Here is a 15,241-nt window from a genome sequence, read left to right on the forward strand (position 1 = left end):
CACAGCGCCTGCAGCAGCCCCCGAGCCTAGCGGGGTCCCGCATGGCGAACATGATGTTTAGGCTGGAACTATATTGCAGGTTTAAGCCAGCTCCCCGTCCTTCTGTCTAGGGAGGAAGCCAAGGTCTGGCCAGTAGAAGGCATGAATTGCTTTTATCACTCTCAAGCATTGATTTTATAGCAAACAATCAAAACACAACCCCTGGGATCACACTTCTATGGGTTTTTCAAAGCCTGTTTTTCTGCTTTCCCTGACTGCGCAGATGAAGTGCGGAACTAGTGCTGGTGGTTGCAAAGAGGAGCAATCAAGTAGCAGCAGCAGCAGAGGTTGATTTGGGTATTTTAGGGGTGAGACAGAGGAAAAAGAAAACAGAAAGGAGGTACAGTAAGAGTGATGTGTGGAAACAAAAACAAAGAAGGAAGAAAGGGAAAGGCAGAGAAAGATCAGAGCACAGATGGAAATAAAACCAGCATGAGAAGAAAACAAAAGAAAACAGAAGGCAAAAGATATTAGGAAAGAAAATAGGATATGGACCAGGATCAAAGTAACAAGGGAGATGCAGTAACCAAGATGGGTATTCATATTTATGGCAATGGTAATTACCTGTCCTACTTTTTCTTGAGAAGATCTAAGCCAGAAATCCATGAGAGTGATTTAGTCACTCTGATTTTGGACTCTGATTCAAACACAACCCTATTTACAACTAGTTCTGATATATCCATGTTTTATTTTCAAATAAAACAATAAAAAAATTGAACTTTTTAGTTTTCATTTATTACGTGACTATGCTAAAAATGCCACATGATATCACATCATTCTCATCAGCGTTCTGTATCACTCAGAATTAAATTGTGTTAATACTGAAAGTAACAAGTACAAATCATAAAGAGGAGATCTGATAAGGGAAGACTAAGCTTTTCTTGCATTACTCTCAATGTTGCCTTGATTACATTTGGTCTCTGAGTTATTCTTTAGCTTAAGCTATTCAGACAAAAAAAATTATTATCACAAATAAAGAAGTCTCAGTTTCCTGAATCATCCCCACACCAGATTGTCAGGATGTTTGATGAGTTCCATTCTCAAGAAGGTACTGTGTATTGCAGGAGCTCAGCTGTCTTACTTTCATCTCATCTGTAAAAGTGCTCCTGTGCAGATGCATCATCTCAGAGGGAGTGGCAAAATGCACCTCCACATTAGCAGAGTTTGCAGAGTTCACACCCTGCTGCATCCCACCCTTTGAGTATGCAATTTGTCACAAACCTTATGGGACATGCAGTTTGGGAAGGTGCAGCCACAGTTTTTCAGCTGTCTCACCGCCCAGGATCTTATCACAGAATCACAGCATGGTTTGGTTTGGAAGTGACCTTAAAGACCATCTAGTTCCAGTGCCCCTGCCATAAGCAGGGACACCTTCCACTAGACCAGGTTGCTCAGGGCCCCATCCAACCTGGCCTTGAATATTACCAGGGATGGAACATCCACAACATCTCTAGGCAAACTGTTCCTGTACCTTATCACTCTCACAGTAAACAATTTCGTGGTGGTGTCCTAGCCTTACCCACCTTCCACTTAGAAAGCCAGAAAGGGAAGTACAGGCCTGCTCAGCAGGTTGTAGATATAATCCCAGGTCACAGCCTCCTTCAGGACACATCCCCCTGTTCCAGTGTGGGGTCTTCTAGGGGCTGCAGATGGATGTCTGCTCAAATATGGACCTCCATGGACTGCAGGTGGACATCCTACCTTGCCATGGTCTGCACCACAGGCTGCAGAAGAATATCTGTTCTGGAGCATGAAGCACATCCTCCCCCTCCTTCTCAGGCCTTGATGTCTACAGAGCGTATTGTCTCACATATTCTCTCTTCTCTGGCTGCAATTGCTCCTGCTCTATTGCTTTTTACCTTTCTTGACTGTGTTATCCTGGAGGTGCTACCACTGTCACTGATGGGCTCGGCCCTGGTCAGCAGGGGGTCCGTCTTAGAGCCAGCTGGCATCGGCTCTGTCACATATAGGGGGAAGGTTCTGGCGGCTTCTCACAGTAGCCACCCCTGTAGTACCCCCAGTACCAAAACCTGGTGTCTCAGTTTAATGAGACTGAAGTGTTTTGCTAAAGAGGATGAGTTATGAGGAAGACCAAGCTCCTCCTTCTAAGCAATTGTAAATCCAAAATTAAGAGGATCCAATTGAAGAAGTATGGAGAAAGAAATAAAATAACAGCCCTTTATTAAAGGATATATGTATATTGGCAGAACAACAACAGAACACAAAAACAACCAAACAATAATCCTGTACCCAAAAATCCCCTTCAAAAAGGAAACAGTTCAATACTTCCCGTCCTTTGGCACAATACTAACCACTATTGGCAGGGGGCGCTCTGGGACCACTGGAGGAGCAGAGCCTGCAGTTGCTCCGCATTGGCCAGCAGGGGGCGCTGTTGGGCTCTGGCAGTCACCGCGTGAGGGCCCCGGTGCGCGGGAGAAGCCGAAAATGGAGATCTTCCCCCCCACCGAGAAGGGGAAAAGGGGAAACAGAGGGTTCTTCCCATGAAACTCACGCTGCCTGTGGCTGGCTGTGGCCAGGATTTTCCCCCTTTCATTGATGGACACATGGCCCTGCCAACATGGGAGCAGAGGAGGGAAAGGACGACCTCCTCCCCAAAGGGTTCCTCTGCCGATTGGTCAAGCCTCTCCAACGAAATCCAAGCAGATCTGGGCTGGGGACAGAACAGGGCTCAGGAAAACAGAGGCAAACCAGGGCCAGAAAACACCTAGATGACCAGGCTGAAAAAAAGTGGACCTCGGGCCCCTCCAACACACCCTCTCTCCATCAGGGCAAAAGTGGAGTGCCTCCCGTTTCGGAGGAGAGAGGAAAAAAACTCATCACCCCTCCCCACAGTCTTCAGAGGGCCACCCAATTGGAATGTGGATCTGCTGGTGAGTTCTTTTGTGTGGGTAAATCACCCAAAGCAAAAATTACCCTCCCTTGTTCAACATCCCCCCCCTTACAGTGATGCAGAGGAAAGAAAAATTCCCTACCTGGTTTTCAGAACAAGTAAACCTATGACACCTGACCACACAAATCCAATACACCCCAATCGTGTTACAGGGAGGAAAGAAATTGTTCACACAAAGCTTTCCTGTATCTAAAAATCTTTCTTGGGTAAAAAAAAAAGCTTGTCTTTTCATTTGTTTCTTGCATTTCAATTTAAAAATACTAAATTTGGGTTTGCTTGAATTATTTTTATATCAAAATGCTGCAGCAGAAACATTACTTTGTTTCTGTGGCTACATAGCTGCTTTTATGATCAGAAAGAAATTATAAAGCACACTGAGAGGGGGTATATGCTTTACATTTTTACACTGGAGCATTTTCACTTTTACATCATTGGCATCAAAAAATGTATTCATTATAATACAAAAAAAAAAAAGAAACCAAAAAAACCCAACAAGCTATTAAGAAAAAAATGGCCTAGGCCCGAGTTTCTAATACTTCATTTTGAAGGAAACTTCCAAAGTGTCTTTTTTCTGTTTTCATATTTAAAATTACAAAACTTCCCTGGAAGTTAGTTTCCACTTTCCTAAAGCTTTTTCTGTTGAATACATACATTTAAAAAGTATTGGCTCCACAAGAATGACTGCCTCTTAAAATGAAGTGTTATAATTTTTGCTGCAATTGTTTATCATTAGGTTTATTGTTTTCCTTTAACTTAATCCTTTAGTTGGGATTTGTGATTTTAAGAGAATCTCATCATTAAGTCAGACTGAAATAGTAAATTGCCTAATCTCATATTTACACTAAAAAAATTTAAAGTCTTCTAGTATGAATATTATTTAAAAGAGTAGCTATATTTCTTCCTTTAAATTCCAATTTTTTAATTTGTTGCTGTGACTGAGGAGTTAGCTTACCTTTTTTGAAGATTTTATATTCACCACATCAGTAATTAGAATCTATAAACAGATCTGGCATAACAATTTCAGGTTTTCAGGAAATTATGGTGCTTTGAAAATGTTATATAATGACCAATTCAAAATTAAATTTCATTTCAATGAAATTTAATTTCAATTTAAAAATACTGCAGATAGGAAAACATAAAAAGTTTTCCATGGAAACATGATCTCTTCATTTCAAAATAAAATGGATCGCTTCCTCAGACCTGTAGGATGCCCACACAAAAACAAGGAGAGCAAAAAAACCCTCTTAAAACATGGATTTCTGTTGGAACTGAACCTCTCTGCTTTGGGACCTATAAGCCCTGGCCTCCCTGATGAGACAGCTGGCACGTTGCTCTGTTGCTGTGGATACTCTAGTCTCAGAAAGGTTTCTGTCACTGTTCCTAAGGAAGTCTTTCAAAACCAAGCCATTCCCAAGGAACATGTTGACTAAAAAGTGGGATATTCCGAGTAAGAAAAAATGCTTTTATGTGAAAGATAAGTCTGATAGCTTTAACTGCAGCTCTGTCTATGCTATTTTTGAGGAAAGTGTTTCCTACAGACATAAGCTAAAAGTTTCAGGGCAGGAAAAGAAGGTACAACCTCACCCATCCTCTGCTTGTTCCCATGTTGAAAGACCACACAACTTCTAGGTCAGCAGCATGGACAGAGCCTGTTGTTGAAGATAAACATAGATTCAGCTTTGCCATGCAGGGCACGTGGACTTCCACTAGCCCAATTCCAACATTTCTCAGAACTATCATTGTCAAATGCAAGGAAATCATTTGGATATATATTTATGGTTTCTTGTGGTCTCATGCAACTTCATTGAGCTCCAAACATGACTGAGATAGTATTGTGTATCTCACTAGTGTGAGATACTATCACTAGATAGTATCTGCACTAGTGCAAACCACACTATAGACAAACAAATACAGTTTTCCAATGTAGTGTATATATACATATTCAGGGTCATCTAAAATAGTTACAAACATTTTCCATCTTGTAGCAGGGATAAAGTGAATTCACATCCACCTGAAGGACAGCAAGAGCAGAACTGTATCTTCTTACAATATCCAGTGTAAATACATCCAGGTAATCATGAATATGTAAGAGATTTTATAAGCATGAGAGCCGTCTGCTTAAAACCAAATATGTTACTTGAAGAAGTTACTTAACTTACTTCTGCAGAAAGATGCATGCAAGATATCTAGGTATTTTTTCATTACAAATAAATTAAAATGCACTCAAATATCCCTATAAAACATGTAATGTGCGTGAATAAATAAAAACTCCAAGTTTGTGGTTCCTATTTCAGGTTTGAAATCTTGTCTGTCTTTTCACAGGTGGATCACAGCTGGCTTAATTAAAGATACTGCTTTGTTCATATCCTTGACAATCACAATTACTGTTGTTATAAATATGATGCTGCCTGATGGTTTCCAGACACCTTTCAAACATCAACAAATTTCCAATCAAGTCATGTATACAGGTATGAGAAGACAGCTCTTTAAAAACAAATGATTCTACAGTAAAAGACATTTATGGTTCTTCCCTCTCCTCTCAAGGTAATGTACTGTGTACATTCTTAATCTTTCTGCTTCTCTTGCTAGTTAACAGTGACCTGCTGTCTCTGTGCATAAAGATTAAAACTTGAATTAAAACATTACTTGGGGACTTGAATTACCAACTATGTATTTGCTGGCCCTGGACTTGACCCACTCCCCCAGCAAAAAATACTTACAGTGAAAAAAAAAAATCAAACTGGGATAGGGCTTCCCATTTGGTCCCTAATACCATCTGGGAACATAATGACTCAATTCATTTTGCCCTCCGATTAAGAGAGCAACTTCGAGTATTATAAGAAGCACTTTAATTCCTTCTGATGTTTTCATTATTAATTCCTTTGTGGCAGAACTCATTTGCAATAATGCATATGTAATTTTGGAAACCAAAAGGAAATCCTGTAGCCTTCAGGACATTATTAACCTGCAGAAACGCTGGCACATGTAAAACTCGAACATGCTAGCACCAGCAACCTCTGGAAACATTTTAAGAATAAAATTGGTAAATAAAGCTGCATCTCTCACTACTTGGAAGTTAAAATGGCTGAATTAATAATTATTGAAACACTAATGACATTAGTGGCGCTTAAGCTGTCTGTTCAGATAATTTCTAAGGATTCAAAGATGTACACTGGAATGTCTAAAAAAGTTCAATAAGTTATTATCTAAAGACATTTGGAAAACCCATACCTGTTATAGACTTCTCCTTTCTTTTTCTGCATAGTCCATTATGTTTCTTTTTTCAACAGTGTTCATCAACCATAGATAGGAGACCTGATATTTTTCCAAAGCAAAAAATTCAGTCTTATGTGATTTATGCTTCTTTTAACAGCTAGAGAAACACTGCTGTATTTTGAAGCCAAAGTTGTCTTATTTGATGCAATGAGTCCCATGCTATTGTCTCTACTAGTTTATGGAGTTATATAAAATAATCAATGTCAGTTTCCACTTTGAGATGGTGGCATAACTCTTGATTTGATATCTTTAATCCTCTGTGATGCAGTAAAAGATTTTTCTGTATACTATTCACTGTAAATGTAACCAGGGTCTGGTTAGGAAGTTAAAGAATGTTACCTGTCTGACCATTCAGGGGGCACTCTGACAATCACACTTCCATCACCAGAGATTTTTAACTGCTGGGACCTTAGTGCCTTCACAACAGGCTGCTCCAGAGAGCTGACAGGTTCCCTGCTTGACTCCCTGCTCAGCCCACTCTCACAGTTAGGCAAGTTTTCCTCACCAGCTAAACCCAAAGTTTTCTGTTTCAGAGTCTCAGATCTCTAGTTCCTTTGAGTGATTCTACCATGGTGCAACAACAGAAAACAGCTTGAGCTGGCTGCCTCCGAGGAGAGACCCTGAACAAAGGTCTATTTGGGCTTTTATGCCCTCACAGCCCTCATCTTTCAGCTGAGTCATTGGCTCCTGCTGCGTTTCTGAGTGTCCAGTCACTTGGCCGGCAACACAGGTCCCTGTGCCCTTTGTTGTACAAAGAGTTGGTGCCAGTTCGGGACCTCTTACCTCAAGCTCCCACCACCCAGAGCTCAACCCACGGCTCACACTGAAGCTGCACACCCAGCTACTTGCACTGAAGGTAATTCTCAACATTCTGCTAACCTGGGGCTGCAACCCCCATCTGCCATGTGAGAAATAGTAGGGACCAGAAGACAACAGAAGCATCTCTAAGGAGTTTATTTTAGTCTGCTTATTTCAACTTCATGAAGTGGACACCTTCTCAAACTTCCTGTGAACTGAAAGACCTCCTGGATCTCAGCTGCTGAGTAACACTCAGAAAGCACAGGACCTGGAGTGGCAATCATAGCATCCCACTTCAAGTGCTGGTAGGTCAACCACTCTGTCTTTGTAGTCAGTGGTGAGAAATAAGTCCTGTTCAGGTAGTTTGGATTTGGGTGACGCATGCTCTAAGACCTCATCTGGCAGTAAAGGGAGCCCAAGACAAGTCACTCAGAAGTAAACACCTACTCAGTACACATGGCCAGCTTGTGACCCGACCAGGATGTGCAGGGCAGTGTGCCTCAAACCTCTGGCCTGTCTGAATCCATCACAGGAGCCTAACTTGAAGCTGCTTTGCTCAGAAGTCCACCTGTGTGCTGGAGCAGCAACATGGTGCCTCTTGTAGGCACAGACATATTGTGTCCATAACAATAAATAAAACAGTACGAGCCAGCGCTGCAAGAACCAAAATGTTTGTACTGATAAACAGTTGGAAACATTCATGACATGCTTTTAACTCTAACTGGTGCTCCCACAAATGGTTTTTTTCAGGAAAATGCAACAACCAGTACAAGGAAAGCACCTTTTCTGAAAGGCTCAATGTTAGCACTTAAGGGAACAATTACACTCTCTTCTCTTATAGAGTAATAAATCATCTGAGCTTTTCTTAATGCCATAAAAAGATCCTGGATCTGCTCAATTTAAAAGATAGTCATAGAAAGCTGGAATCCCAGACCTTGTCCTAGATTTGTTGAGGGTTCTCTGAATCCATGATGCTTCCAGAGAAATATTTCAGGCTATTGACACTAATGCTTTCTAATGAAAGTTTGGTTTGTCAGATATCCGGGACATAGCCAGTGCCAGATTGACCAATTTGATTCAGAAAAATTTCTTCTCACTTTTAAATGTCAAAACTGAAATTTATCTCGCTTCTGAACCTGAAATTTATCTTAATACTAACTAAAGGGATCGCTAATAATGACGTAGTTCAGCCTCTAGAGTTCACTCAATCCTTGGTCTTGTCTGGGACAGTCAGTAAAAGTGTCAGTCAGCAGATAAATGTCCACCAGGAATGGAAATAAATTACTGAATCCTTTAGGATTGCTTATTAAAACCATAATTTTCAATGACAATTGAACCTAGCTAAACTAGAGCTGGTACCTAATACTTCATTGCTTTAATTTACTCCAAACATTTCAAGCATCAGTTTAAAACTGCTTTGTCTTAGCTGTCTTTTCCACATACTGAAATTTTCATCTACTTTGACCATAAAAGTAAATCATCTCAATGTTTACTTATTCCGATGTTTATTCAGGTTTAGTTCTATATCAATTAGTTCAGTCTTCAGGGATGCTAGAGTTGAGACTAAATTTGGCTTTTTAAAGGTCAATGCATAGCCTCTCTACTAGTTATTTATACAGAATATTCAAAGTAAATTAATTGCATAAGTGCAAGTACTTTTAGTAAATAATCCATTTTATACCACTTTAAGAAATGCATGATTGACATGAATATGTCTCTTGACATATTAATCTGTTTTATAAATACAGGAAATTGTACTTACTGGAGATAAAATGGCCATAATATGCATGGAGAAAATATGCTAAATAGCAAACTACTGTCTGTGAGTGAAATTTAATTATTCTTCAGAAGTCTCAATCCTGGCATTGTAGAAACCATGCAATCCCTTCTGCATAGAGCTAAAAATGGTAAAGTCAGTACTTTTCCCTTGTAATGATAAAATTATTTTATCCAACATGTCAGGTTGGCTCCATCTTTGTGTATAAATTTCCTTAACCTTTGGTTTGTCACTGAATATTTATTAGGGAGAAAGAGAAAGGCTTTTAATTTGAAGCAGCGCTGTGTGGTTATCTGTCACTAGCCTGTTATGCCACAGAATAATGCTCAGGGGAGAAAGGGTTAAGAAGTCTTAAAGCACTTGATGACATGCAGAAGGAAGGGTGAGAAAACAGACGCTACACAGTGACTGTGAGAGCATTAGGGGAAGAGAGGACACTGGAAGAAGACAGAGGGAGATTGTCAGGCCAAAGGAAAAAAGAGGAAGAAAAACAGCTTGTCTTGGTAGTACCACCTTCATCTGGGCATTTTACCTGTTCTTTCTTCAAGCACTAGGAAAACACTTTACCTGAAAATTTTCAATACTACTGAAAATGCACTTACCCCGTGCTGGTCATATTACACCAGATTTAGGCAGAGACAATGATCAAAGAAATCATTCCCTAGGCACTCTGCTCCCTGATAGACACGTGTCTTCCTTTACAGTCTTCTCTCCCCTCACACTGAGAGCAAAGATTGGTCACACCTGCTCACCAGAAGGACCAGGTTTCTGGGACACGGAGGTAAAGAGCTTTCCTATGAGCAAATCACACACTTGAAACCCAGTTACAGAGTGCATGACAGAACAACCCGTCTGCTGACGAGACCCACAGTAAAGCTCAGCACCATGCCCTACATGAAGCATAAGCCACACTCTCACTCTTCCAGAACCAAAACCAGGTAACCTAACAGGAATTAGATCTGCTTTAAGTGGACATCTCTAGGCAGCTCTCAGATGCTGACAGATGCATTCATAATAAAGAGCTTGCCTATTGAAGAGCAAGAAATAAATTGCTATTTGTGATTTCAAAGGACAAGCTGTGATCATCAACCTGATTTCTTGCAGTACGTGCTAGAGCTCACTGTGTAGTTGTGGCATTCTTTCACTATCCATAGGTGGAAATAGAAGCATACCTGATTCTAATAAGTGACATTTGTTGCTAGGGTAGGATATTTTCACAGGATTATATGCAAAAATAAAACATAAAATAGAAACCTTAGCTACTTGAAATAATCCTTTTCTGACGGGGTTGAGATTTCATTTTGTTATTGTGTGAGCTCAGCAGATTCAGCCTAAGCACAGCTCATCAGCTTTCTATTTCTCCTGTCACCAGCTAAGCATATGTCACAATCCACAGAGCACCTCAAAGTCGTTTACCAGCCCTTTCTTAAATTAGTTCTGTAACAGGATTTCCACAGGTGATGCAAACTACGTGCTTGCAACTTCACATTATTAGGCCGCCTAAAAGTCCTGCCCTGGGCCAGAACAGACAGTTTTGCTCCCTGTGTTAATATTCACACGTGATAGTGCCAGAGTCACAATGCTGGAAGAAAAAGGAGCTCTCTGTTACTTCTGTAAGAGGGAAGCAGTTCACTCCAAAAAGCATCATTTGTGCAGAAATGCCTCAGGGATCACTCTGAAGTGCTTACAGGGTGCACTCACAGACTGACACGTGTGCCACCCCAGACACTCCACCCTGACCCTGCCTGCAGTCCTTATGGATTCTAGCAGGACACTGGGCCTGAAACAAAATGATGGTCTTAAGCAGCCTGTATCTGGTCAGGAGCATCACCAAACAAGTCACAACTCTAGGGTTGCCTTCTTTCTGACCAGGCAGTGTTGGAGTGCAAAAATGAGGATTGGAAAGAAAGCATCAAATTCAACATTCCTCCTGAAGAAGAAAATACCTTATAGGTGGATACGGACTTTTATGGACTCTTTAAGAATATCTGTTTCGAGTTTTATGTTATGTTTCATATTTAATTGTGTAATTGCCCTCTTATTGTACCTCCTATTTCTGGTAAAATCCCTTATCCCTCATGGCCCTGAATCCTACCCTCCTGTTGGTTGATTTTTGCTGCATTGCAGTGTTTTTCCCTATATGGTTTTGCCCTGCCTCCTAGTTTGCATGCTCCACCCTAACTCCTCCCCAGTTACGCCCTCTTGAATGTTCTCGCCTTACCCTATATAAGGTGGGAGCCATTTCACCCTGGACCCTTGAATTGTGCTGACCCTTTCTTCCTGCGACGAGCTGCAAGGCAGGAAGTACTGAGCTGAGTTTGCAACTGAAAAAGCTGAAACCTACTGAAAGGGGTCAGTGCAGCATGGAAAGAAACTTCCTCAGGCTTAACAAGGAGTACCTGCCTGGTGCCAGCTGAGGGGCACAACCCTACAGCTGCTGAAAAACTGAGGTCAGGTGTGGAATTTAAGCAGCAGTTCTCCAAAAGGACTAAAGAGTTTGTGGGCTTGCAAGGTGAGCCCTTTCTTCAGTTGAAATCAAAGAAACAGGAGCTTTCTCCCAAAGGCGAGAAGGATGACAATTGTCCATGTCCATCTCAATTTCTTTGCGCTTTTAAACAGTTAAGCAGGTTTAGCAATATATATCAAACCCAATTCCTAAAACATTATATAAGCCATAGTTGAGAAAACTTTCTGGTGAGTCTTCACAACCTGTGAAAGGGAACCTTCTGAGCAAGATGGCAACAGTTTCTGGCACAAAATGTGGTCTGGGCATAGCCTGAGAATATGGGCAAGGCATGGATCAGGAAAGAGAGGAGAGAAGTTGATTTAACAGTTGGTATTTACAATGAACCTTCACCTGACTGGTCTGTTGGCAACCAAGACTAATTCCTGTATTTAGGAACAGTTGTGACATTCTCACAGACACAGGTGCAGTCTCTAGGAAAGACCATTTAAATAACTGAGAGTAAAGCATGCTTTTCCACACACTGTTTTTGATCAGTTAGTTTAACTACTGAAAAAAAAGTTTTTCTGTCAAATATTGCAGAGGGCTTTCATGGGGGTCTGTGGCAGTGAAGGAAAGCCTGGGAGGTAAGTAGATTACATAACTCTCTTCCTTTCCTAAAACATGGGCCTGAATAAGACATTAGCTGAAGTCTCTAATAAAATACCATCTTTATTTCCTAAAAGACCTGTAATAGACCTTAGCCCAATTACTGCTGCTGAAGCTGTAACATGATGGTGTACAAACTATTGGCACCATTTTATGCTCATTAACTTTTCTTTAATTTGAAAGATGCCTAGGGCATCTTTGCACACAAACAAGGTAAATATATGGTAAATACATAGGAGAAACTACTCAATTCATTTCCTTTTAAGGGAATAATGTATGTGATATTACTACACAGACTTGATTTTACTGTGTGGATGTGTTGGGATCCGGGGCTCGGCTATCAACAGAGAAGGAGCTGATGAGATTATGTAGCAGGCCATGGACAACAGGAGCTGGGAGACACTTCTTACTCTGAGGAGCCTCATTACAAGACTTGTTAACATTCAGCTATATTTGATTGTCCTGTCTCCTTCAGCAAGATATGGAAAGACTTTGTGAAGATGTTGTCAGATGATGTTTCTCTCATGCTGCTAAAAGTCCTAATGTTGCTGACTGGAATATTATAGCAATTATTCATATCATCATACCAATATGAACATTGAGCAAGCTGGTCCTTAAATGCACTCCTCAAAGACGTGAAACATAATAAAATCAGTTGCACATGATTAAGCGGGTGTTTAGTATGGACTTCAATGGCAGCTTGCATCTCTAGATGCAAGAAGTCTTTGATTTGTATATCAAAGCATAGTGGTAATGAGTGTGCTCACTGAACTATACCTTGGTACTTCAGGTACATTTCACTCCCCTGAATGTTGAAGCGATTAAACAGAACTTCAGCAATACTTATTAGTAAATTGCTTTCTCGGGGTCTCAGCATTTAACTCTTTATTTTATATTAGTTCAAGAGTATCATCAACTTTTCTCCTGTACACTGTAAGGTCTATTCATGGTCCATCCTGACACACCAGTGGTTAGACGTACTGCTTAGACATGGGGTTAGAAAATGAGATCATCTCTTTATCTCTAATAACACCATAGCTAGCATGAGCAATAACCACTGATAAGTCTGTGGATGCTTAATGATGCTGACCAAGCTGATCAGTGGGGCTACGAAGTCTAGGCCTTCCATGGCTCTCAGTTCTGTTGCTTAACCACACCAGTATGGTTTATCAGTGCACCATGCTTGCCAGAGAAGTTGCAAGAGGCTCTAGAGAACAAAAGAAATAGGGAAAAAAACATGACATGTCACTGTCACTGGTTTTGAAAATAAAATCTTTATTCTTACTTCATTGTAATTCTGTCTCTTATTCCAGTGGAAAGTTAATTTTACACATTGCAAACAAGCTTACTTATGCAAAAGATGATTTGGCAAAGTAGTCCTAAATTCTGCAGAGACCTTGAGAATTTGCCTGAAAAAGAACAACATAGTTTTTTCAAGGAGATTTGTTTAAGGGGTGTAGAAATATAAAAATACTGTTGATAAGATTTAGCTGTAGCAGCACTAAGAACTAGTTTGACTTGCAGAAACAAACTGCTGGTGTAACATTCTTGACTTTAAGCTAAGACTCGTTTTGTGTTCCTCATGAGTCTGTTCTTCACTTACCCAGCACTACCCAAGGTAATGCTAGACTAATCTACCGTTCTGCAACTCCATTCACACCAAAAATAAAGAGGATTTCTTTGGAATTAATATTCTTCATTTCTTCAATATTTTTCTTTGCTCCTTCAATATTACCATGTGTTCATTGTTTTTAAAGGTTAGAATGATCGTCCCAATGCAAAGTTTTCTTTCTGATACTTTTTCCAGCCTCATGACATAAACATTTGGAAGCTGCACATTCATTAGAAATTGTTAGTGTGTCTCTACCACTGTTTCTGTGTATCTGAAGTTTTACTCTAGAGTTCCTTAGCCTTGGTGCCTGAAACTGAAGTGACAAAAATCCCCATCATCGAAAAGTCCCAGAGTGTTACCAATTCTAAAGGCAGCAGTATGTGAAATGTGAGCCTCAGGATCTTTAATATGAAAAAAAGCATATGAGACACTTTCCATGTACTGTTCTATGAACCTAACTTTCTCTTTTCAGTTATGTGTTGATGAAGGTTATTTCTGTAAGAAGAAGGATGTGCTGTAACAAGTGAAGATTTGTAGTTAATGTGCTGTTCTCTAGATTTCAAAAGATTTAGAAATAAAAGGGTTTCTGCCTCCTACATTTGAAATCTATACTGAGTGAAACTCGCTGAGGTATAAAAATCAGCAAAAAACAATTTGCTAGTGAATAGATAGCAAGTGTCAGCTCTATCCAAAGGGGAGAAAAATAATTGCAGAGGGCCTCTACCGTAAAACCTTAGTCCTGAAACAGAGTAAGAATGTAAGTTTTCTGAACTATTTCTTGCCACTTCCAAACTCAGAACCCTGCACACTGCATGCATTTACTATGGAAATCCTCTGCTGGAAGTCAGCAAGAGACAATAGCTTCACTAGACAAATAGCAGTCTGCATCCAAGGAGTAATGGGTGCATTGCTTCTAGAAGTATATGCATCCTGTGTGTCCCACAATGGCTTCTTAATATGATTCTTACGTGTTCATGTTTCCAAGAGTGAAAATAAACAAGAGTATTTGGAAATGAGCTACTAAGCATGAATTTTTAAAGTTGACTTTGTAAAGACTGAATCTGTTGAAGGCAACATTGTAAGTTTGATTTCAAAAATACATTTGGGCAATTGACTTTCATGACAGAAAGGTATTTGGGCAAGACTAATAGTGACAGAAAAAAAACCCAAAACACAGAGATTCAAACACAAAGCACTTATTCTTGTGCTGTAAAAGTTTTCTTACAATTTTTTTAAATAAGGAATCAAAGGTTCTTTGGGGGTTTTTTTGAGCAATTAATTTCTCAGCAGAGGAATTTAATAACCATGGTCAAACAAGATGAAGAACTTCAAAAGAGATTTGTCAGAAATAAAAAAAAATGTGGTTTCTTGCAATACACTTTCTAGATTAAGTACTTCTTTTGAGAAATAAATCATAAAAAAAATAGAAGTAGGCAACATCTTACTCAGGATGGTTCAGATACCTGTATTATAAATGCAGGAACATATATAAGTATTACCTTCAAAGGAGACACATCCTTCCACAAAGTTTCATCATTCTGACAGACTACATGGCTAGGACAGAAGTAGCACGTTACAAAGAGATTTTTCAGATAAAATCTTGAATCAGTTCAAAAAATTTTCACTGTCCATATTTCAACAACAATTTCAAATTGGAATGAGAGCATTTTAGACTGGACTATCCAAAACCTTTACAGTAATTTTTGTTTTTAAGGA

The sequence above is a fragment of the Neopelma chrysocephalum genome, unplaced genomic scaffold, assembly GCF_003984885.1.
Source record: "Neopelma chrysocephalum unplaced genomic scaffold, ASM398488v2 Primary Assembly neopelma1_67, whole genome shotgun sequence".
NCBI classification, from domain to species: Eukaryota; Metazoa; Chordata; class Aves; order Passeriformes; family Pipridae; genus Neopelma; species Neopelma chrysocephalum.